Source organism: Erinaceus europaeus, chromosome 10 (assembly GCF_950295315.1).
Source record: "Erinaceus europaeus chromosome 10, mEriEur2.1, whole genome shotgun sequence".
Taxonomy (NCBI): domain Eukaryota; kingdom Metazoa; phylum Chordata; class Mammalia; order Eulipotyphla; family Erinaceidae; genus Erinaceus; species Erinaceus europaeus.
This window is the reverse complement of record NC_080171.1, coordinates 55,198,045-55,223,988: the sequence shown is the minus strand read 5'-3', so window position 1 is coordinate 55,223,988 and position 25,944 is coordinate 55,198,045. Positions and strand designations below refer to the sequence as shown.

At 36.9% G+C, this 25,944-nt stretch overlaps 1 protein-coding gene and 1 pseudogene across 3 annotated transcripts in view; both read left to right on the top strand.

Moving 5' to 3' along the window:
• Nucleotides 1-25,944, top strand: part of MLLT3 (MLLT3 super elongation complex subunit) — a 334,490-nt gene that overhangs the window by 223,567 nt on the left and 84,979 nt on the right. The gene's annotated exons all lie outside the window — the stretch shown is intronic.
• On the top strand, nucleotides 14,887-14,985 carry LOC132541058 (U6 spliceosomal RNA; annotated as a pseudogene).

Here is a 25,944-nt window from a genome sequence, read left to right as displayed (position 1 = left end):
ACTTTTTATGAAGAAAGTACAAAGTGACAAATATCTATGGAGAACAGAGTTAATTTTAGACTTGGTTGGGTTTTTTTTTTTTTTCCTCCAGGGTTATTGCTGGGGCTTGGTGCCTGCACCATGAATCCACTGCTCCTGGAGGCTAATTTTTCCCCTTTTGTTGCTCTTGTTGTTGTAGCCTCATTGTTATTATTGTTGATGTCGTTTGTTGTTGAATAGGACAGAGAGAGATGGAGAGAGGAAGGGAAGACAGAGAGGGGGAGAGAAAGACAGACACCTGCAGACCTGCTTCACCGCCTGTGAAGTGACTCCCCTGCAGGTGGGGAGCCGGGGTCTCGAATGGGGATTCTTATGCTGGTCCTTGCGCTTTGCGCTATGTGAGCTTAACCCGCTGTGCCACCGCCCAACCCCCCCCCCCCCTTTCTTTTTTGGCTTGCATATCAAATGGTCTGCTTTGGTTCTGTCTTTCTTTGTGGAATGGTGGTACATGTGGGTGGGCTTTTGTCATCTCTCTTACTTAACTTTTTCTTCTCAGTTAAACTGGGCAAACTTCTAAACATGTTGTTCAATCTATTTCTGAATCACTGGCAGGCAGTTAATCTGAGGATTGAAAATTAAAACTAACCATAGCAGTTGTTAAAACTAGGGTTTCTGTAGGCAGAAATCCAATTCTGCTCAGACACCACCTGTCCCAATAGGACATTTCAGACGCCCATTTGGCAAGACTTGCTGGAGAAGACATAGGGAACATGCATTCAGTCTGTGTTAAGTCTGTGGCATAATACCGTTCTATTTCTCAGACTGACAGTTATGTTCATATGTGATATGTTTTTCAAGTACTGAATGAGAATCTTTCTGAAGCACTGCTTATTGTGAAGTGTAATTCTGGTCTGCTGTGTACTCCTAACACAGGGCTTTAGTTACTAAAGGGTCAAAGGGATTTTATGATAAGAAGCTTCCACTAATGCAGCTGTGTCAAACCATCTGAACTTTTGCATTTTATCACAGGGTTCTGGAATGAATCTTGTATAGATGATGGTTTAGTGTTTCCCTTTGTGGGGGAGTTGAGTAATTTTTAAATGACACAGATCACATTCTTTCCTCCTGAAACTTTATTTAAAAAAAAATAGGTAAATAGACACATAGTATAAAATGACATGCATTGAGTGTTCCTCCAGGCCACCAAGGAAGCAGCAAAGAATAACCTATTATATGGTTCTTTGTGCACGTAGATGAGTACATCCATAAGATAAATACGTAGGCGCAAGATCATGGCTTCAAGGCAAAGTGGGATTTAAATTTTGATAGACATTTACAAACTGCCTGTTAAAGGGATTATACTCCTCTATACTTACTACAACAATGTATGAAAATGTCTGTTTCTCCACACTGTGATTTATTAAACATTTTCCCACAATCTGATAAGCAAAGAATCTCTCATTTTTAATTCCCATTTCTTCTATGAATGACAATGAGCATCTTTTCATATGTTTAAAAACCATTTTCATTTCCTTTCAGAGACCACATCTTAATGTATTTTAAATTGGAAATATTCTAAGTGTTTCAGTGTCAGCTTAAATTTATGGGTATTCTTCCCACATACTTAGATTTGGAAAGGTTACAGAAAGATATGGAAGCCTCTTTAAACAAACTCTGTGTTTTCAGGCTTTCTTCAACGTGGAGCAAATTATGTTCTTAGGAAATGATTTGTCAAGATGTTGGCTTCTAAAAATATGAGTGGCTTTTGTGGCAAACACATCTCAACAGTGCCCAGAGATGGATAGCTTCATGCTTATTTTAAAAATTACTCAAAGAAAGTAACACATAAAAGATTCTTTTAGTGGCTGTTGCTGAACAGCTTCATTGGATTTGGAGGTATTTGTTTTGGGACAGTTTGTGCCTTTCTGTTATTTCTTGACATACACACACACACACACATATATATATATATGTGTGTGTGTGTGTATGTCAAGAAATAACATATATGTGTGTATGTATGTATATTTCTGTTAATTATCTGCCATAAAAGATAAAAGGATACTCCTGTTTTCCCCTGCAGATGATAAATGGTGATTTATTTAAATAAATATATGATCAAACAGCTATCTAATTTATCTGGTGGTTCCTCAGAATTAAAGTTAATTTTCCTACATATTTATTTGTATTTTTCCATTTTTCCCTCTGTATACTTTTGACAGCCATCTAGCCCCCAAATCCCTGCTTTACTCTGGAAAATTAAGTCATAGAAGTAGGTTATAACAGTGATCTGAAGTCTTTAGGGAATACATGAGAATAAAACACTATCTTTTGCCTCTGAGCATATTTATTATTTTGTAGTTTTAACGTCTTCTGAAGGTCTCATAAACTGATTGTATAGCAATTTCATACACACTTTTGAAAAGATCGTAACGCCCCTTCAAAAATCTGTCTGTGATATAAAAGCAATTTTCATACCTTTGTTCCTTTCTTCCCAAATATATATATATATATATATATATATATATATATATATATATATATATATATATATATATATGAGGGGAGAAAAGAATGAAAATTTTCACTCAATTCGCAGCTCAAAGAATCTCTTACTGCACAAACTGAGCAAAGACTAGTGCAAATGAAAGAAAGCTTATAGATGTTCCTAGAATGTGTACTGACAAAACTTCTGTCGGGTGGTTAAGTTGTCATTATTAGATGGTGTGTCACACTTCTGTCAGCACACCTTCCAGGAATAGCAGCTTAGCTGACTTTTATCGAGGAGTGTTCAATTTGTTTTGATATATTGTGGTAACTAAAAGGAAGTGATCTCTTCACCCTACCCCAATCTCCTGCCCCATTGCATAAAGAATAGAGAAACTGGAAAATGAATAGTAGAATAAGAATATTGAAAGGCTGGCATTTGGGGGGGAAATTTCAAAAAATTAATAATTCTCTTTTTTAATATAAAATATTATGACTGGTACAACTTGATTTTTTTTTTCCTTTACCTTCTTAGCAAGGGTAATTCATTATGCTCTTGTTTCAAAGCTGCATGCAAAGTCTTTCTTTCTTTTCTTTCTTCTTTCTTTCTTTCTTTCTTTCTTTCTTTCTTTCTTTCTTTCTTTTCTGTAACATATCTTAATCTGTTCCCTTCTAGAATGGTAAAGGAGTTATTTATGAACGCAACTTTTTTTTTTAAAAAAAAAAAACCCTTTTTTTATTGAGGGAGTTAATGTTTCACAGTACAGTCATTGTCACATGCATATAATTTCTCTTTTTAAATTTATTTATTTATTTAAGAAAGGAGACATTAACAAAGTCATAGGAATGGGAGGGTACAACTCCACACAATTCACCCAGTCTCCATATCCCCTCCCCTCCCCAATAGCTTTCCCATTCTCTATCCCTCTGGGAGCATGGACCCAGGGTCCTTGTGGGTTGCAGAAGGTGGAAGGTCTGGCTTCTGTAATTGCTTCTCCGTTGAACATGGGCGTTGACTGGTCGGTCTATACTCCCAGTCTGCCTCTCTCTTTCCCTAGTAGGGTGAGTCTCTGGGGATCTGAGCTCCAGGACGCATTGGTGGGGTCTTCAGTCCAGGGAAGCCTGGCTGGCATCCTGATGGCATCTGGAACCTGGTGGCTGAAAAGAGAGCTAACATACAAAGCCAAACAAATTGTTGAGCAATCATGGACCCAAAGCTTGGAATAGTGGAGATGAAGTATTGGGGGGGGGGGGTACTCACTGCAAACTCTAGTGTACTTCTGCCTTCAGGTATATATTTGCCCTAGTTTATGGATACATGTAAACTTATGCTCTATCTCCTGGAACCTGGTCTATATCTAGGTTTGGGGACTCTGTTGGGAAGTGAACATGCATGTAATTTCATTATGCACCCAGCCCCCACAGTTTTCTTCCACCCTCTCACTCCCCATTTCCCCAGAGTTAATTGCTTTCATTGCCATACTCCACGCCCAGTTCATGTTTCATTTTGTTTTCTTCATCCCTCTTCCGAAATAATAGATCCCACTTATAGTGAGCTCATTTGGTATTTGTCCTTCTCTTTTTGGCTGATCTCACTTAACATGGTATCTTCCAGTTTCATTCAAGATGATGCATAGGAGATGACTTCATCGTTTTTAACAGCTGAATAGTATTCCACCATGTATAGATACCACATTTTTTTTAGCCACTCAACTGTTGTTGGACATCTGGGTTACTTCCAAGTTTTAGCCATTACAAATTGTGCTGCTATGAACATGGCTATACATAGATCTCTTTCTGATAGGTGTTTCCTTTAGATAAGTCTCTTAAGGAGGCAAAAGCAACTCTATTTCACTTGCTTTCCTGGATACTTGGATAGTTTATACTTTATCAAATATAAAGGTTCTGCGAGTCGAGCAATAGCGCAGTGGGTTAAGCACAGATGGCACAAAGCGCAAGGATCGACGTAAGGATCAAGGTTCTTGCCCCTGGCTCCCCACCTACAGGGGAGTTGCTTCACAAGCGGTGAAGCAGGTCTGCAGGTGTCTTTCTCTTCCCCTCTCTGTCTTCCTCTCTTCTCTCCATTTCTCTCTGTCTTATCCAACAACGATAACATCAATAACAACAACAATAATAACTACAGCAGTAAAACAACCAGGGCAACAAAACGGAATAAATAAGTACTAAAAAAAAAAAAACAGTTTGGGGGGTATCAGGTAGAGAACAAATAGTCTTATGAATATTTTATTTTTTAAATTTTTCTTGTTTTGTAAATTATCAATGCCTGAGACTTTTGAAACTATTGTTTGTGTTTCAGTTTTGAAGAGTGAGGATAAATGGGTGTTCAATGTGACCAACTTCATTACCACAGTGGACACAGACATATTTGATGGAAATAGTTTGATTTGAAATTTGATGGCAATTCTCAATTTTGTTTAATGAATTCTTTTTTTTTTAATTTGCTTTTCCCCCTTTTTGTTGCCCTTGTTGTTTATTGTTGTTGTTATTGATGTCATCATTGTTGGATAGGACGGAAAGAAATGGAGAGAGGAGGGGAAGACAGAGAGGGGGAGAGAAAGACTCCTGCAGACCTGCTTCACTGCCTGTGAAGGGACTCCCCTGCAGGTGGGGAGCTGGGGGCTTGAAATGGGATCCTTATGCCGGTCCTTGCACTTCGCACCACATGTGCTTAACCCGGTGCGCTACCTACTGTCTGATCCCCCACATTCTCAATTTTTAAATTTACTGTTAACTTATCTTGGTCTTAAGGTTAGTAGAAATCTAAAATAGATATTATACATGCTTCTTTCCATTGAGATAATTAAATAAAGTATGACATAAAGTTGAAGTTAGTAATTAATTCTTTCATTTATTGAAATGACCTCTTTTCCTACAGAAATGTGTGCCTGCCCCACAAAAATTCTTGCCAGGGAACACAGCATGGCTAGTGTAGAATAACTGGGTTTCAATTAGTCCTCGTCCCTTTGTCCTAACATCCTTTTGCAGGAGACCATCTGGTCAGACATTTGTAGTCATATCACTGTTTATAAAGATAGGTGCTTTTTGTGTTAAAACTGTCTTCTCTGACATACTTAGAACAGGGTGGACAGGGAAATACTGCAGTTTTCTTTTTTTTAAAAAAAGTTATATCATTCTTTTGAAAAGCCATGCACTTTCACAAATTTTAGTCTGGGCTTTTGTTCTGCCACCTTGTTTTGTGGTATTTTTGTTGTCACTGTTTTCTTTCTTACTTTTTTTTTTTTTTTTAAGATTATGACAATAGGTTCCAAGCTCCATTTAAGAAGGTCTGGTGTTAGTGCAGGAGCAAGAAAAATTTTGATAAGATCATGTTCTTAAACCAGGCTTTCACATATCAGTGACTATGAGGAGAAAAAAAGAAAAAAAAAAAACCAGAGCATGGCTACAAAAATTAAAGACCAGCTAAGGAATGTCACAGGCTGGGTAGTGATTTATTATTATTTTTTAAGTAAAGACTGGATAAAATAGTATTGCTCTTTCTGATTATTTTGAACTTTGTTCAAAGTGCTTTCAGAAAGAAAAAAAATCAGGGTATATTCTAGATATTAGCAGCACTCACTATTAGTAAAAATTCTTTTACTATGTTTCAGTTTTAAACTACCCTTCATTTGAGGTGACTCTTCTTGAGCTTAAGGCTGGGGCTGGAACTTGTTCTTTTGAGCCTTATTTCTCCTATATTCATTCTGTAATTTTTTTTTCCTCCTATATTTTTGTTTCTACTCAGGATAAAAGAGTGATTTATTTATTTTGTTTATTATGCCCCTCATGTGAGGACCAATTTTTTTGATACTCTCTTCCTCCCTTGCAATCATCTTATCTGAATCCAGTTCTTATTCTTTTTTCTTTTCTGTGGTATATATATATATATATATATATATATATATATATATATATATATATATATATATATTCTCAATTTCAATTTCAGTTTTTTCTTCTTTTCTTTAAAAATGTTATAGTTAAAACTTTATTCTGATTCAACTTTCTTAAATGAAAATACATGGAATTTAAAGATGTGTTTCTGTACTACTGTTCAACACAGGGTATAAAAATGTCTCTATTTTGTAGATAGCTAGTAGGCCTACTTTAGTTGTATTCCAAAGAGCCCATGACTATACTAGTGATTTTTTTTTCTTCAAGCCTGAGATCTTGATCCAAGTTATTGTCTGGGGAGATGATGTCATGGCTGATAAAAGGTCCAGAAAGCTGGATCAGGGAAAAGTGTAGCTCCCAAATATGGGAAAGGTGTATAAATATTGTTAACTGTAAACCCCATCGATTTGATGTGATCTGGGGCCCATATTCAGCTTAGGAGCCTATGTGACCTCTGCATCCCATGAGATCTGAGCTCATGTTTTGTGGTCATGAGTATGAATGTTCCAAGCTGCCCCAGTTTCAGGAGCCATCTTCCTCAGGTGGAACATAGGAGACCCCCCCGCCCCCAACTCTTCATCTGCACTATTCAGCCTTTAGGTTCATGATTAGTCAACAACTTGTTTGGCTTTATATGTTAACTCTCTTTTCAGCCACCAGGTTCCAGATGCTACCATGATACCAGCCTGACTTCCCTGGATGGACAACCCCACCAATGTGTCCTGGAACTCCACTTCCCAGAGCCTTGCCCTACTAAGGAAAGAGAGAGATAGGCTGAGAGTATGGATCAACCTGTCAACACCCATGTTCAGCGGGGAAGCAATTAGAGAAGCTAGACCTTCCACCTTCTGCACCCCAGAATGACCCTGGGTCCATATTCCCAGAGGGATAAAGAATAGGAAAGCTATCAGGGGAGGGGATGGGATATGGAGTTCTGGTGGTAGGAATTGTGTGGAATTGTACCCCCTCTTATCCTATGGTTTTGTCCATGTTTCCTTTTTATAAATTAAAAAAAAAATAGGAAAGCTATTGGGGAGGGGATGGGATACGGAGTTCTGGTGGTGGGAATTGTGTGGAGTTGTACCCCTCTTATCCTGTGGTTTTGTCAGTGTTTCCTTTTTATAATTAAAAATGAAAAAAAAATTTAAAAAGGATCTCTGACAGATACAAAATTAAACACTGTACTTTATTAATCAGCCTTGAAGTTAGTAATAAAGCCTCTATAAATTGTTGATATATTTAAAGATTGGTTTTTTAAGCTTAGAGAAAAGCATAATGGTTATGCAGAGAGCCTTTCATGCCTGAGACTCAGAGGTTCAGGTTCAATTCCCAGCACTACCATAAGCCAGAGCTGAACAGTGCTCTGTGGTCATCCTCTCCTTCTCATATAAGATAGAGATAGAGAAAGTGAGTAAAAGAAATCAGAGCACCACTTTGGTATGTGAAGTGTTAGGAATCAAACCAGGAGCCTCATATATGCAAACCCTGTGCTCTGTAAGTTATTTTCCTACTTGTTGGTATAGTTAATAGGTTTTTCATGCCTCAGGTCTCCTCATTTCTTTTGGTGAGGAGACCACAGCACATCAGTTAAAATGGCTGTCTCTATTATGAAACATAAATTTTTTTTTTAGAGAAACTTCATAATTATGTAGCTTTAAACATATTACTAATGTGTTATTTGCATCTTTTAAAAAATTTTTATATATAAAAATAAAACACTGACAAACATCATAGGATAAGAGGGGTACAAATCCACATAATTCCCACCACCAGAACTCCATATCCTCTCCCCTCCCCTGATAGCTTTCCTATTCTTTATCCCTCTGGGAGTATGGATCCAGGATCATTATAGGGTGCAGAAGGTGGAAGGTCTGGCTTCTGTAGTTGCTGGTTTGCACATTTTGTAAAATCTGAGTGTGTGCAAACACAGCACTTAGTTTTATAACAGAAGGGATTCCTTTATATAGGCCAAACCCTCTGACTTGCAGAAATTGATGAAATCATCTACTACTAAGATGATTGGTCAAGTAATGTGTAGCTAAATCAAGGTTTTTGTTCACTGTTGTTGCATATTCTTCCTACAATAACACTGAGTATTGAATTTCTTTGAAAGTTCAATTAAAAATAAACATAAAGTGAAGCTTCAGGCCAGGCCATTTCTTTTGGTTGTTTTATGACCACTAGAGCAATCTTACTGGAGAAACTGCCAGAGTAGCAACAGCTCTCTTGTTGTTGGTGGCAAACATTATCTTTTTTTTTTTCCCCTTCATAAATTCCCATGTATTTCTCTTCTTCTAAAATTCTAGTATGCATGAAGAAAATAATAGTTATCCACACTTTATCCATACTTTTAAAAAAATATTTATTTATTCCCTTTTGTTGCCCTTGTTGTTTTATTGTTGTAGTTATTATTGTTGTCTTCATTGGACAGATAGGACAGAGAGAAATGGAGAGAGGAGGGGAAGACAGAGGGGGAGTGAAAGATGGATATCTGCAGACCTGCTTCACCACTTGCGAAGTGACTTACCTGCAGGTGGGGAGCCGTTGGCTCGAACCTGAGACTTGCACTGGGATCCTTACACTGAAGGGTCCTTGTACCTTGTGCCACGTGCGCTTAACCCGCTGTTTTCCCGCTCGACTCCCACCCATACTCTTTTAAGCCAACATCATCCTGTCTGTGAGGATTGATTTGAGATAAGCATAATTTTGGGAGTCGTTTTGAATTTTTTTTCCAGCTGAACAGCCATGCTATTCTTAACTTTAGAATGTGATTTCCTTGGCATTATCAGCATATGAAAGACTATAATAAAGTCAATAAGTAACTTCATAATTTACCTACTTTTTCGAAGCAGATATTGAAATAAATCATGAGGTGGTGGTAATTCTTTGAGTGCTTAGATAGTATAAGATTTTCTTCCCAAGGTTATGTACTTTATCAGAATCAGCTTACAGAGGTTGGCTTGTTACTTGGGAGAAACTGCTCTGATCCTGGCAAACACACACACACACACACACACACACACACACACACACACACACACACACACACACACACTTTGAAACTAGAACAGGTAGGACAGGGTCAAGAAACCCAGAAGCTTTTAAGTCTCAAGAGACTTATGGCAAAGAGCCTGTTGTTTCCTGCTTCACAGATAAAATTCATTTAGTTTTTCTTGATTTTAATAATCAAGTTTGAGAGGACCTAAGTTGCTCCTTCATCTCTCTTTTCAGGCACTGACCTTTATTCTTCCCAATTCCTGATCAGGTAGTTTTAGGTAGTTAATAAAACAAAAATTCAGATTTCCATCTGGAAGACTTTTTTTTCAAGTTTAGTTTTGCTTTATCTGAAGGAAGTACAGATACTTAAAATATGTGAGATGCTGAGTATACAATGAACTTTTTTTTTCCTTCCTACCAAACTAACCCTTCATCAGCTTTCAAGGGATAATTTTTATCTTCTCGGGAGACTAAAATAAACCAGCTCAGTGTCTTTTGGGAACAGAAAGGAAGAAAGAAAGAAAAATTAAGTAAAACAAAAATTTCCTCCAGTTCAGGCTACCCTTGTATGTTTTTAGGAGGAAAAAATATTCAGTACTTTTAATCATTCACTTCTGTAAGCCTTTTAGCTTCATTATATGATTAAAGTGAAAGTACCTAAAATAAACTGGCTTGCTTTTACAACAAGTCATACAAAGTGGAAAATCTTTTTCAAGTAAGCTATGGACAAGTAGTTTCCAAGTTGTTCTGACTTTATATCTCAAGTCTTTCTCTTCAACAGAGACTAGTTTTAGTTTGAAGATGTGAAGACTTCAGATCATGTTTGGTTTTTGTTTTTCTTTGTTTTCATGTATGATATAAAAGTGTAGCCCGATTAGCATTTTTTATATTGGGAAAACCTTGACTTAGCTGCAAATCTAATTTGCGCAAGGGAACCTTGGTTCCTTTTGTAATGGTATTTAGATTCCTCACAGGAAAAAAAAAATTGTGAAACTTAAACCCTCTCAGTATGATATGGTCCTGGGAGAGAGCCAAGTGGAGTGAATTGAACAAACTTATGCAATTGGACACCCTCTGGTTTTGATACCCTTCCCAAGTCCATTGATCCACTGTGCACAGATTGAGATTTGGTTTTATTCCAGATACTACAAGTGCAAAGCAGACTATACTACCAAGCCACTTTTCTGTTCCATTAACAATATCTTTATAGTTACAGAAAAGTTGCAGGTATTGACCTTTTTTTTTAATTTATTTTTTATTTAAGAAAGAATAAATTAACAAAACCATAGGGTAGAAGGGGTACAACTCCCCACAATTCCCACCACCCAATCTCCATATCCCATCCCCTCCCCTGATAGCTTTCCCATTCTCTATCCCTCTGGGAGCATGGACCCAGGGTCGTTGTAGGTTGCAGAAGGTGGAAGGTCTGGCTTTTAAATTTTTATTTATTTATTTATTTATTGAATAGAGACATAGAAATCAGGTTGGAATAGTGAAGAGGAAGTGTTGGGGGGTACTCACTGCAAACTCTAGTGTACTGCTTTCAGGTATATATTTTGCACTAGTTTATGGATATGTGTGAACATATGCTCTCTCTCACAGAACCTGGTGTTTATCTAGGTTTTGGGACTTTGTTAGAAAGTGATCCACCTGGGATGGAATTAGAGAATGCTATGAAAGCAAAGGTCTCACCCGATAATGAAGCTGAAGGGTTGTCATTCCACACCTGAAGTCTCTGGACATAGTCTGAGCTGAAGCATGTTGAGATGGCAATCGTTGCGTTGATTAGGTTGTGATCGGCTGATGCAATGTTATTTGATATGGATTGGGAGAGGCATATGGGAAAGTGGGCCCTATCCTAAGGTTCCAGGACTGGGGGAAATAATAGGCTCTATAGTAGAGATGTGAGGTTCCTACTGTCTTAGGGTTCAAGAAGACAATGGATAGTTAATGTTATCATCACATTATTTGGTAATTGGGTTAACTTTGAATTTGTTAGGGTTTGCTGTATAGTACCCAGTATCTTGTAAATAGCTGTGCCACTGGTTGCCTCTGATCTACTTGGTCTAGGCTTTTGAGAGAGTCCGCATATCAAATACACAGCCTATATATTAAGAAGATTCAGTCTGTGTTTTAAAAACTTCGAGACATACAATTAATTTTACCCCTCTCATATTAATTAACTAGTGATTTATATGACTACACTTTACTAGGAGTGTACATAAACACCATTCCCACCACCAAAATACTGTGTCCCATCCCACCCACCCACCCCCACCCTCCACACTCCCAGGAAGCCACATGTCTACCCCTCACCACAGGGTATTTACTTTGGTGCCCTACTTTCAATTTAGTCAGATCTTGCTTTTAGTTTCCCTTTCAGATCTTCTTTCTCAACTTCTGTTGATGAGTGGGATCATTCCATACTCATCTTTATCTTTCTGACTTAGCTCACTTAACATAATTCCTTCTAGCTCTGTCTAAGATGGGTCAGAGAAGGTGGGTTCATTGTTCTTGATAGCTGTATAGTAAGGTATTGACCTTTTATTTCCTGGATCATTTCTGAGAAAATTGTTAGCATGATGTTTTGTCATTTATGGATACTTGAATGTTTATTTCCTTCAAACAAATCTGTTCTTTCATATCAAAGTCAGGAATTAACACTGAAACATTATCACCCTCCATCCCGTAGCTACTATTCTAATTTTACATGTTTTTCCAGTAATATTCTTTATTGTTAAAGAAAAAGTTTGCACTCTAGGATCATGTGTAGCATTTGGTTGACTTTCAGGAACTTGGAATTTTCAAAGATTTCAGGCCATTGTTTAGTACTTGGCCCTCAGTTTTGGCTTTATATCCTCTTTGGGGTTTGTGTTTGAGATACTATGGTAGTGCTGCTATTTTCTTATTGTACCTGATTACATAATCATGATTTCCTTGTGTTATATCATACATTCACATGGTATCTGCCACAAACTTTTCCCTGTAGCTTATTTTCCCCTTTTGTAGCTAATATGTATTATATTAGGAGGTACTACAAGGAAGCAAAGATACCCAATTCCTCCTGAAACTTTTTTTTGCATATTATGTCATATGAGTTCAAGGATGTAGAGTTTTTCTTTTTTTTTATTGTTGTAGTTATTGTTGTTGTTATTGATACCGTCATTGTTGGATAGGACAAAGAGAAATGGAGAGAGGAGGAGAAGACAGTGAGGAGGAGAAAAAGATAGACAACTGCAGACCTGCTTCACCGCCTATGAAGTGACTCCCCTGCATGTGGGGAGCTGGGTCCTTACGCCAGTCCTTGTGCTTTGCGCCATGTACACTTAACCCGCTGCACTACCGCCCGAGTCCTGGATGTAGAGTTTTTCAAAGCGTTTTGTCCTTTAATATCATCACTCATTTTCATTCGTCAGTTGTCCTGATTTGGCCATTGGGAGTACTTCTAATCCTGTGTGTGTGTGTGTCTGTCTCTGTGTGTGTGTGTGTGTGTGTGTGTGTGTGTGTGTGTGTGATGCATTTTCTCACCAGTTTTTACATACTCTTACTTTTTGCTGCAAAAATGTTCCAGGCACATTTTGTTCTTTCCTTGTCTTATCCCCAAATTCAGTCATGTCTTTTTAATGGTTATGAGCTGTATATGTATTCTTCACATAACCACTTTTACATCTCCTAACCTTGCCTACTTTGCTTTGAACTAAATAACTTTTGGATTACATTGTCTAGGAATAAGAAGGAACCATTTTGTTTTAATTTAATCACTCATGTTAGGTCTCTGTGGATGGAGTCTATAATATATTTGATCTACCAGCCCTCTAGTGCCTACTCTTTAAAAAATGCTTCATGATTGTATATATAATTTTTTTTCAAAAAGAGAGATACTTATTATGAACTCATTGAGTCAGTCATTACTATATAGTTACTAGGGGAGAGAAGGGGAATGCAACAGTAAACTGAATTTAAGAAAAAAATTAAAAAGCTTACATTCCTATGATCCCACTAGAGAGAAAGTGTGTGTGTGTGTGTGTGTGTGTGTGTGTGTAGGAAGGAAGGAAGAAAATGATTTTGTAAAGGAGCATTTCCTCCAGTGTTTTTGTTAACATTGATGTGTATTCAAATAAAAACAGGTATAACTTACACTTTTATAACTATTTCTAAATATTTATTTATTCCCTTTTGTTGCCCTTGCTGTTTTATTGTTGTACTTATTATTGATGTCGTTGTTGTTGGATAGGACAGAGAGAAATGGAGAGAGGAGGGGAAGACAGAGAGCGGGAGAGAAAGATAGACACCTGCAGACCTGCTTCACTGCTTGTGAAGCGACTCCCTTGCAGGTAGGGAGTCGGGGGCTCGAACCGGGATCAGTGCTGGTCCTTGCGCTTTGTGCCACCCGTGCTTATCCCACTGTGCTACTGCCTGGCTCCCTTTTATAACTATTTCTTAGTAGTGTGCAAGGTCTAAGTGGGCCACATTAAAATGTATTTATTTGTTAAGGAGAAAGATGGGGGAGAAAGAGGGAGAGAGAGACCTGAAGTATGTTTCTGGCATATCCAATGCCTAATGTCAATCTGATGCCTTACCTACTCTCTACCTCAGTAGGCCACAGTCATTCTTTATAAACCTTGATACTCTCTTTTTTCTCATTTCAGAATTTATCTTTTGTTTTGCCCCCACCCCAATCAGTGTTGATGCCTCATGCATAACTAACTTTCATTTAGGGCAAAATGAAACTTAATTTAGTTACATGGACATCTCCTACTAGTTAATTATACACTTGGTTCGCTATTTTTATATCTCTAGTCAGAGATACTTTCAGAGAAAAAAAAAGTGAATTTTCTTCTTAGTTTTTGTGTCTTGCTTTTTTACTAATAGGTAATAGAATGTAGAGACATTACAAACAGTGAATAAGCTCTTTTACATTAGTAGAATTAATCATCTTTGTTATTTTATTTGACTCCTATAGCTAGAACTATAATACAGAGCATATAATCAAACTCTCATTTTGTAGTATACAATTATTCAAGCATTCATTCATTCAACACATATTTGATTGCATAGTCTTTGCCAAGTGACTACCTCATAGAATTTCTAAAAGGATTCACTGAAACAACGCATACTTTGCTTATAGAAGCTAATAAATAGATATCTGGAAATGAATTTCTTCTACTACACTCTAAGATTCTGATATCAAATACTGTGAATTTTTCTTGATACATGAAGATTATGTATGTGTACTTTATATCTAAGTGGTGGTCAGGGGCTTGAACCTGGGTACTTGTGCATTGTAACCTGTCCACTCAAACAGATATACCATTGTCCAGCCCCAATTTAAAAATATTTATTTACCACTAAAGTATGTGTTCTTCTATTTTATTTGTTAAGAACTGGGGAGATAGCATAATGGTTATACAAAATGATTTCCATGCCCGAAGCTCTGAGTTTCCAAGTTCAGTCCCAGCACCACCAGAAAAGCCAGAGGCGAGCAGTGCTGGGGGCAGGGATGTATTGATTTTATTAATTACTTATTGGCAGCACATTGGAATGATACAGAGAAGATTAGCGTAGCCCCTGTGCAAGATTAACGTGCAAATTTGTGAAATGTTCCATATTTTTGGAGACTTACACGGAGACTAGAAATGTACCTATAGGGGTTCTGGCGGTAGCGCAGCAGGTTGGGCGCACATGATAAAGCGCAGGAACCAGCATGGGGATCCTGATTCAAGTCCCTGGCTCCCCACCAGGAGGGGAGTTGCTTCACAGTTGGTGAAGAGGGTCTGCAGGTGTCTTGTCTTTCTCTCCCCCTCTCTGTCTTCCCCTCATCTCTCCATTTCTCTCTGTTCTGTCTGACAGTGAACAACATCAACAGTAGCAATAGTGGCCACAGCAGGGCTACAACAACAAAAGCAAAAAAAAAAAAAAGAAAAGAAAAAAAAGAAAAAAAAGGGAGGGGGGAGAAAAATGGCCTCCAGGAGCAGTGGATTCATAGTGCAGGCACTGAGCCCCAGCAATAACCCTGGAGGCAAAAAAAAAAAAAAGAAATGTACCTACCTTTGACCAAGCAATTTCTCTTTTGGGTATTTAACCACAAGAAAGAAAAACAACTATTAGAAGAAATATATGTACACCAATGTTCATAGCAGTAGCATTTGTAATATCCAAAACTTAGGAACAACCCAGTTGTCCAAGGACAGATGAGTGACTAAGATAATTGTAGTGTATTTATACAGTGGGGTATTACTCACCTGTGAAAAATGATGAAGTCATCTCCTTGGTCTCATCTTGGATAGAATTTGAAGGTAATAATGTTAAGTGAGATAATCCAAAAAGAGAAGGACAAATATCAAATGATCTTATTTACAAGTGGACAATAAGAAATAAGAACAGAGAAAACTCAAAGCAAAACTTGGACTTGTGGGCTGTATTGCACCACAAGGACTCTGAGAAGGAGGGGGGAGGGTGAAGATGAAGAAAACCTTGGGACCCCATGGTACGATTATGGAAAAATACCTAATCTGTGGTGAGAGTGTAGTGCAGAGAATGGTTTTTTGATCAAATATCTCTTGATGGGCTGAAATTCTTTAATGTGGCCAGGTTTTACTATGGTGTTATTTTGTTTGCTAGTTTTCATTTTCAAAGTCCAGCCTCATTTTACTGAGGAAATGTTGGTGATTTTGTTGTCACAAAGGTACATTTCCACAGGCCTCCAAGATGAGTCTCTATGTCTCTGTGTATATGTCCTGCTTAATTTTTTTTCCTTTTAAAAGACTTACTTATTTATGAGACAGAGAGAGGAGAAAGAGAACTAGTTAATCATTCTGGCACATGAAATGCTGGGAACTGATGTCACTATCTTATGCTTGAGAGTACAACTCTTTATCCACTGTACCTCCTCTCTGGCCACTTAATATGTTTATAACCCCAAGGTTATATAGATTATCTCCTGTATTTTATTCAGCATGTTTGAAAATTCTGTTTTCTCTAGCATTTATTTAAATATTTTCAAACATCTGCAATGGATTTTTATGTGGTATGAGGTAAGTTTGTAATTTAAATTTTTTCCTATGTAGAAAATCAGTCCCAGCACATTTTAGTGATTTGTCTATGCTTTACTCTGGTCATGAGAGTCTACCCTGTCAAATATCAGCATTTCAAATGTGTATGGATCTGTTGGAGGGAAAGTGGTTCAGATCTGTTCTGTTGGTCAGTTTTACCTCTGCAGTAAAAACCACAATGTTGTAATTTCTGTAGTTAATTGTAATAAGGTTTGTTATAGGTTATGACATGTTCTGATACATCATTCTTTTTTCTTCACTTAAAGTTACAATCATTTAAATTCTCTTAGATGAAAAATCCTTAGACATTGGATTGAAATGACAATCTATATATGTTGGATATTCTTATCCACAAACTTAATGGATCACAATTTATTTAGTGTCTCACCCAGTGCCCAGCTTCCACCCCTTCAGTAATTCCAAGCTCTGGTTTATGGTGGTGTCAGGATTGAACCTATGATGTCTGGTGCTTCAGACATGAAAATCTATTGCCCTCCTGCTTACCCTGTGTCCTGGCCCTAGAGTTTATTTAATGGTGTTAAAACATAAAGACATTTTATTTTATTTTATTAATTTTTATCAGAGCACTGCTCAGTTCTGGCTTATGGTAGGTAGTGCAGGGCATTGAATTTAGTAGTTCAGAAACTCAGACATGAGCGTCCTTCTGCATAACTGTTACACTACTCACCTATCCTCCTTGCCCATAAAGATATTTCTGATAAAGGTCTAGCTAATTTTCTGTTTTGCTTACTCATGAGTACTCTATGCTTGTTATTGCTATTATGAATTAAAAGGAAATGTTTTTCTGTTTGTTTCTGATGTGTAAATATGCAGGTTATTTTTACAAGCCATATCACTTCTGACCACCTTACCAAGCATATTCTAGTAATGGAGTTTCCCATGATAGGTGAAATATGTCAGTATCTTCAATTTTTCATGCCCCCTCCCTTTCCTACTTAAAATATTAAGAAGCAAGAACGATGGTCTAATCTTATGTTTTTCTAAGGATTATAGGATTATAATTTATTTTTATGAACCAGGGGAATTCTGACTTAAGGTGGTCCTGCTGACTGAACCTGGTACGTGGTGTCTCAGACATGCTGAGCCTATGCTCTGACTTGTTGAGCAAACTCCCCAGCTGACATTCTAAGTTTAAAGGAGTGATTTAAGAGCTCACCGTTTAGAAAGGTTGTGTGTGTGTGTGTGTGTGTGTTATTATTTTTTTCATATGAATAACCCTTTGGTAGCTACTTTTTGTCATTAAGGAACTTATATTAGTTCTTTTTCCTTTAAGAGTTTTGTTGTAAGTCATACATGAATTTTGATGAAATCAGACAACATTTTAGCACCTCTTGAGCTGCAGCAGTTGTTTTGTTCTCCTTTAATCTGTCAGTGTGGTGCTTGACAATTTTTGTTGTGGTAAATTGTTCTTGAATATTTGGAATAGCCCAGCTTCACTTTGCTCTTTAGAAGCAACCTGGGGTATTGTATACCTTTCCCACTGGACTTGTTCTGCTACTATTTTATTTAAAATGTCCATTCCATATCCTTATTCTAGACTTAAATTGATTTTTTTCTTCTTCTTTTCTTTCTTCCTTCCTTTCTTTTTTTTACTCTTCCTTGGCAATTTCTGCTGTTTTGGTAAATAACCACTGCATAAATGAGAAATGTTTTTCTTTCCATCTTGGAAAACACTTTGGAATGTTTTCTGTGAAACTGAATTGATCTTTCCTAGAGCTTTTAAAATCTATGGACTTGCTGAGTGGGAACTAACTGGGACAGTGGAAATACCAAGACCACCAGCTCACTCCTGTGGGGATTCGTCACAGGGCTTCATGAAAGAATTACAAGTCACAGACTCTGGGATGGGTATACAAAGTCCAAACTTCTTTTATTTCAGTTGTGCGGTATAAATTGTGTGGAAGTGAAGATTAAGTTCAGGAAGAGCTTAAGGAAAGGGCATCCCAGGTCCTGAAGATAGGGAGGCCATACCATGTTAAAGCATAAAGACATTTTATTTTATTTTGTATTATTTTTTATCAGAGCACTGCTCAGTTCTGGCTTATGGTATGTCTCCTTGAGCCGTATCTCAGTCACACTTGGACCAGGCTCCCATTGGTCCACTGAAATGGCCAGGTGAGGTTACCGTAAAAACTCTTCTCACCTGGCATAAGGATCCCGGTTCAAGCCTCCGGCTCCCCACATGCAAGGGGGTCACTTCACAGACAGTGAAGCAGGTCTACAGGTGTCTTTCTCTCCCCCTCTCTGTCTTCCCCTCCTCTCTCCATTTCTCTATCCAACAACAACAATGATAAAACAAGGGCAACAAAAGGGGAAAATAACCTCCAGGAGCAGTGGATTCATAGTGCAGTCACCTAGCTCCAGCAATAACCCTGGAGGCAAAAAAAAAAAAAAAGCTTCTCATAATGTGGGAAGTTATTTCCTTTGTGCTTTTAAGACCTATCTCACTACCATTTCCTGTGCAACCTTCAGTTTTTCCCTAACTGGCATGGGGAATGTGTGGTGCAGCAAAGTATTCCAGGTGCTTGTGGTTTACAGACTTGGTTCTCCCTGTATCTGCCCTTGCACTAACCCCAACAGACCTGTGGCTATCAAGGTAATATAATGGTTATAGAAATGGCTTTTCTGCCTGGGGCTCCAAAATTCCATGTTCAGTCCCCAGTGCTAATAAAAGTCAGAATTGAGCAGTGCTCTTATTTATTATAATAATAATAACAATAATAATAATATAAAATAGAATCTATGGACCTGATAATGTACTTTGCCAGGAGATTATAAAACTACTTACCTGCTTTTAATAAGGGACTATTTTTTATTTCAATTTGTTTGCATCAGTTTTGGTTAAATGATATTCGCCTAAGAATTTAATTTCTACTTTTTGGTTATATATAACATTCTAGGGGCCAAGCGGTGGTACACCTGACTAAGCACACACATTATAGTGTGCAAAGATCTGAGTTCAAGTCCCTGGTCCCCACCTGCAGGGGGAAAGCTGCACACATGGTGAAGCAGGACTGCAGGTGTCTTTTTCCCTCGCTATCTCGCCATATCTTCACAGCTTCTTTCTGTCTCCATCTAATTAATTAGTTTAAAAATATAACATTCTTATCTGTTTAATCTGTGTTGTACTTGAAAATGTGTTCTTTTTTTCCCCGTGTGCTTATTTGTGTTTTTTCTTCTTTTGTCTTAACTTCTCAGATGATTGTCTGATTTTTTTTTTAATTTCTTTTCAAATTCTTTTCATTAGGTTTCATTAAAACTTGTGCTAAGTGGTTTTTTTTTTTTTAACTTTGTGGTTTTTATTTTACTTGAGTTCATTATACCAATTTACTCAATTTCCCTGTCAGTCATTTTTTCCAAATATAGCCTAAAAATTTCTCTGCAAGTTTTGTTTCATCTGTGTCCCACAAATAATAAATGTGTAATATTTTTATTCAGTATGATGAAATTGAAAATTTCCATCTTAATTTGTTTTGCCTCTGAATTATTTAGAAATGCCTTTATTCAACTTAAAATATGGGACTTTTTTAAGCTTCTAGGTTAATTATATTACCATAACTTCTTCTTGAATTCATTTTCCTTCTTTCTGAAGTTAATTTATGGAAGTCCATTTAGTAGAAATCTGCTAGTAAGCCACTTTCAATTTTAAAAATATGTATTAGTTTTGACTACTGATCTCGCAGTAGAAAGTGATTTTGCTGGTGTCATATAATTTTAGGTTGACATTTTCTTTTATTTTAAAAATATTTTTCTTTTTGTGTGAAATCTGCTGTTTATATAATTCAGGGTTATCTTAGTAGATGTTTAGCAACTACTCTGGGAAAGAAAATTCCTGATGTTTAGTTTTGTTTCTTTCTTTCTTTCTTTTTTTAATTATTATTTATTTCTACGTTGTGAATACTCTCACCATCTTTTGTCAGTTAGTGCAGAGCTGGGAAGAGATATGTGGAAGGACAAAGTTGTAAAGCATTTCTGCCATTCTTTCTAATAGAAAATAATTACTTCAGAAGCATAGGTAATACTAAATAGTAAACTAACTTAAGAAGTGATGACATTGTAAAATATTTATTTATTGAGGATAGAGGGGAGAGAGAGATGGCATATTGGGATGTGAGGAGTTGAACTCTAAAGCATGAAATGCTAGAAAAAAATCGAAAATATTCAACCATCTGACTACTATTTTCCTGTGCTTCAAAAAAATTTTTTTCAGAAGTGAAAGGAGATAAAATAATGATTATGCAAAAAAAAAAATGCTTTTATGTCTTAGGCTCTGAGGTCCCAGCTTGAATCCCTAGCACTTCCAAAAACTAGAGCTGAACAGTGTTCTGGTGTCTGTCAAAAAATAAAGAAAATAATTTTAATTAAAAGATAAAAGAGTGTGATTTTCATTTTGTTTGAAATGTATTTATTTTCCTTTTTAGCAAGCTACAATCAAGCTCTAGCTACAGATCTAGTTTAAGATAAGCTAAATTCTGAATTTTATTTATTTATTTATTTACTCATTTTAATATATTATTTTTATTTATTTATTGGATAGATATAGCCAGAAATTGAGAGAGGAAAAGGGAGATAGACAGGGAGAGAGACAGACACCTGCAGCCCTGTTTCACCACTCACAAAGCTTCCCCTTGTAGGTGGGTGCCAGGGACTTAAACCTGGGTCCTTGAACATTGTAACATGTGTGCTCGACCAGGCATGCCACCACCTGGCCCCTAAGTTCTGAATTTTATTCACTGAACTTATATCATTAAAAGATAAAATGAAATCAATAAGGCACTACAATGAATTGAAAGACAGTTCATTGGGGAAAATGGAAAATTAAAAAAACAATATGTCAAGTAAACAGATTACTAGCAATTATATTTTATTTTCTAGTTTTTTTTCCAGAAGCACTAACTACAAACCAAATACATATTTTCTTATTGTTAATATGTCAAAATAATACATCAGAATGTAAATATAAAATTTAACTAAACATATATATTGACAAAAATACACATTTTAATTACACAAAATTTTAACACCTTCCTTTCTCAATAAGTTTCAGCTATCCTGTATGTGATGGGATACATTTGTTTCAAATAACAACCTTATTTTAAATGCTCTAATTCATCTACCATTTCCTGACTTCCTATGGGCTAATTTTAAGTTATAGTCAAATATTGCTAAAAGCAAGCTATCTTTAGAAGACTTAGCAGTTTCAAACATATTTCTGTTTACTTTTGTGGTTTGAAACTAGGATCTTGGAGCAGTAATTATATCACTTCTCTTTCTAAGTTTATGTATATTTAACTTTGTACAATTTCCGTTTTCTTAAACTAGGCTTAAAATATACTGGCAAGACCATTCTATTCTTCTGTGTCAGTAGTTGTTGAATTTTTTGGACATGGGTAGGTAAGTAACTGTTAGTCAAGTAGTGCATTTTTTACATTGTATAGCAATAATTATAATGGACTAGCTGGATATATACGATGAAAACTGGTGCCAGACACATGAGAAGTCAATACTTATTGCATTTAAAAAAAAAACCCGAAGAGAGAAACATGGGACAGTACAATCACAGCTATGCTATTGATTTTTTTTTTTTTTTTAACCAGAGTACTACTCAACTCTGGCTTATGGTGGCTCAGGGAAACTGAATGTAGGACATGAAGCTAAACTTTGTGAATTCTGAGTATTTTTCCTTAACATCAGGTTGTTTCATTTTGTTTTTAAAGAGATTTATTTATCATTGGAAAGAAGAGAGAGTCAGAGGATGACTTTGGTACATGTGATATTGGGGATTGAACTCAAGAGAATGCAGTGCTTTTTCCAAGACCACCAAGTAGCAAGTTTAATACATAATTTTCCTGAAGTTCTGAGAAACTCTGAGGTTCAGGTTTTCAGATATGTAATAGTCTCCAGGTTTGGTGTTTAGACACTCTTGAGAATATAAGCGTGTTTATGTTTGGGGTATCCTTGTAGCTCATGCTTGTCTAGATTGTAGTTTGGAGTTGCATACCCTCCTTTTTTTTCAATATCTCATATATCCTTGATTCTTAGATGTATTTTAAAAAATTTTTTATTTATAAAAAGGAAACATTGACAAAACCATAGGATAAGAGGGGTACAGCTTCACACAGTTCCCACCACCAGACCTCTGTATACCATCCTCTCCACTGATAGCTTTCCTATTCTTTAACCCTCTGGGAGTATGGACCCAAGATCATTGTGGGATGCAGAAGGTTGAAGGTCTGGCTTCCCTGCTGAACATGGTTAAATGTATTTTTAAAAAAAAAAAAAAAAGAAGAAAAGAGTTCAGCAATGAGGAATTTTCTGTTTAGCCAAATATCTTATACTATCATAAGAATTCCCAAGGACTGCCACATTGCCTAAATTAGAAAGTATTTTACCTTTGGGACCAGGTGGTAGCGCACTGGGTTAAGTGCACATAGTACAAAGCACAGGGACATGTGCAAGGATCTTGATTTAAACCCCTGGCTCCCCACCTGCAGAGGGGTCCCTTCACAAGTGGGGAGGTCTCTCTCTCTGTCACCCACTCCTCTTTCGACTTCTCTCTGACCTATCCAATAAAAAAATAAAAAATGGCTTCAGATTCATAGTGCTACTAAGCCCCAACAATAATCCTGGAGGCAAAACAGAAAAGAAAAAAGAAAGTATTTTACCTTGAAGGCATTTTATGTCTAGCAGTTTCAAATTTCAGCATAGTCCTTTTTATATGCTAGAGACTAAGTAAATGTTATTGAGTAACTTTTGAGGAGACTCTGTGAATGGTGGAGGGGAGTTATGACCTCTCTCTCTCTCTCTTTCTCCCTCTCCCCCTCTCGCTCTCTCCCTCTCCCTCTCCTTCCATTGTTTTCCTCTCTCTCTAAAATAAATAAAGCAGTGGTCCAGGGAGACCATTCCTATAGGGAGTCATTAGCACATAAGGTCTCAGGGTCATTCCCCAGTGCTATATAATAGCAAAGCTATTAAGATGCATAGAGAATTGAAAGAAATGAAAAATATCTAATCAGAGACTCAGAAAAAATAGAGAACACAACAAATACAATAGCTTGCAATTTTTTATGAGAAGAGACATGAATTTACAGAAAGATTAAGTACAGTATAAAAATACACAATAAAATTAAAAGATAATATAAAAAGAAATTTATTTCTAGACACACAATGCTAAAGATTAAGACCAATTCTGGAAAAAAAAAAAAAGACTGAAGGGAGTCGGGCTATAGCGCAGCAGGTTAAGTGCAGGTGGTGCAAAGCACAAGGACCAGCTTAAGGATCCCGGTTAGAGCCCTGGCTCCCCACCTGCAGGGGAGTCACTTCACAAGCGGTGAAGCAGGTCTGCAGGTGTCTATCTTTCTCTCCCCCTTTCTGTGTTACCCCTCCTCTCTCCATTTCTCTCTGTCCTATCCAACAACAATGACAACAATAATAACTACAATAATAAAACAACAAGGGCAACAAAAGGGAATAAATAAATAAAATAAATATAAAAAAAGACTAAAGGAGATCATCTACTAAAAAGAAAACCCAAATAACTAGCATTGTATTACAGTTAAGCTAATATAGATTCACAAGAATCAACTGCTAAATTTAATGAATTGCTGTAAGCCAGTTTTTAAACAAGACCATTATTAAAATTTAAATTATATATTAAAAAAGTAAATTTTATAAATATACAAGTAAAAAATATCAGAAAGTTAAGGTTAAGTGGCTGGGAGGTAGTACAGTGGATAAAGCATTGAATCCTAAATCATGAAGTCCAAGACAAATTGTCTTCTTTAAGTGCAAAGTGGTATTTCCTTGTGTTTATGTCTCATAATTTCTTCCTCCTGTCATCTGTCAGTGAGCATTTAGATTGCTTGCTCTCCTTTGCTCTTGTGAATGATGTAGCTATGAACATAAGAGTGAATATGTCCCTTTGAATTGGTGTTTTCATTCCCTCTGAATATATGCTTAAAAGTGGTAGATCATCAGGTATTTTCATTTTTATTTAGGGATTCTCCATACTATTCTTCATAGGAGCTGTACTAGTTTGCATTCCTACCATAAGTATAACAGAGTTCCTTTTGCTCCACATCTTTAACAAAACTTATCAGCTCCTGTTTTGTTGATTTAGGCCGTTTTCACAGATGGGAGGTGGAATCTCAGTGTGTGGTTTTCATAGGTATTTCTCTAATGGCAAGTGAAGTAGAGCACTTTTTCAGTTCAGCAGGACAGCTGATTCTTTGTAAGCTCAGGGTATTCTAGAGTTTCTTCCTCTCTTAATGTTCGTTCCCATTTCTGCTTTCCTTGTGTATTCTGCACCTACTTTTGTAGTTTCTCACTTGATGACATTGTGTTATGCTGTACAAACTATAACTTTTCTGTTCTTGTCTATAACAGTAGTAGTGTCATCAGCAAGAGCTCTTCCATAGCTCCTGTCATGTGCAAAGCAACATCACATATAGCGCATACAGGCACATTACCTATATTAAACTTGGTCCTCAACTTAGCCTTAATGACATAGATAATATTATAGTAATCTGCTTTATAGATATGGGCAATTTATAAAGTCATTTTAGTCACTTACAAAACAGTAGAACTGAATAGGCTAATTTCTTTCTTTTTTTAATTTTTTTTATTTATAAAAAGGAAACACTGACAAACTCTAGGATAAGAAGGGGACAATTTCACACAATTCCCACCACCAGAACTCCATATCCCATCCCCTCCCCTGATAGCTTTCCTATTCTTTACTCCTCTGGGAGTATGGACCCAAGGTCATTGTGGGGTGCAGAAGGTGGAAGGTCTGGCTTCTGTAATTGCTTCCCCGCTGAACATGGGTGTTGACAGGTCGATCCATACTCCCAACCTGTCTCTCTCTTTCCCTAGTGGGGCAGGGCTCTGGGGAAGCAGAGCTCCAAGGCACATTGGTGGGGTTGTCTGTCCGGGGAAGTCTGGTTGCATCCTGCCAGCATCTGGAACCTGGTGGCTGAAGAGAGTTAACATACAAAGCTAAACAAATTGCTGAACAATCATGGACCTAAAGGCTGGAATAGTGCAGATGAAGTGTTTGGGGGGTCCTCCATTTTGTCTATAGCTAGTAGCTGTATTTTAGTTATATTTCAAAGGGCGATAGGACTAGGCTAATTTCTAACAATTGTAAATCCATACAAACTGTTTATTGACCCATGTATTATCATTTATTTCTACAGTTATTTCTCTGACTTAAATTGTAAAGAACATAAATTGTAAAGCACATAAATTACTATGCACCCTTACTTAGTCCCAGGTCATTTGTAATGAGTGGTATGGTGGTGTCACTCCTCATTCTTTAGCTCAAAGGGGAAAGAAAAGTGGCTGCAGCAGTGGTAGAGTTGTGAAGGCACAGAGCCCCAGGCATAACTCTAGTAGCAAAAATATTAAAAAATAAAAATAAAAAATAAAGTTGTTTTTATTGCTTCCTTGTTTACCTCAATCACTCAAATTCCCATATTGTTCTAATATTCACTGTGGA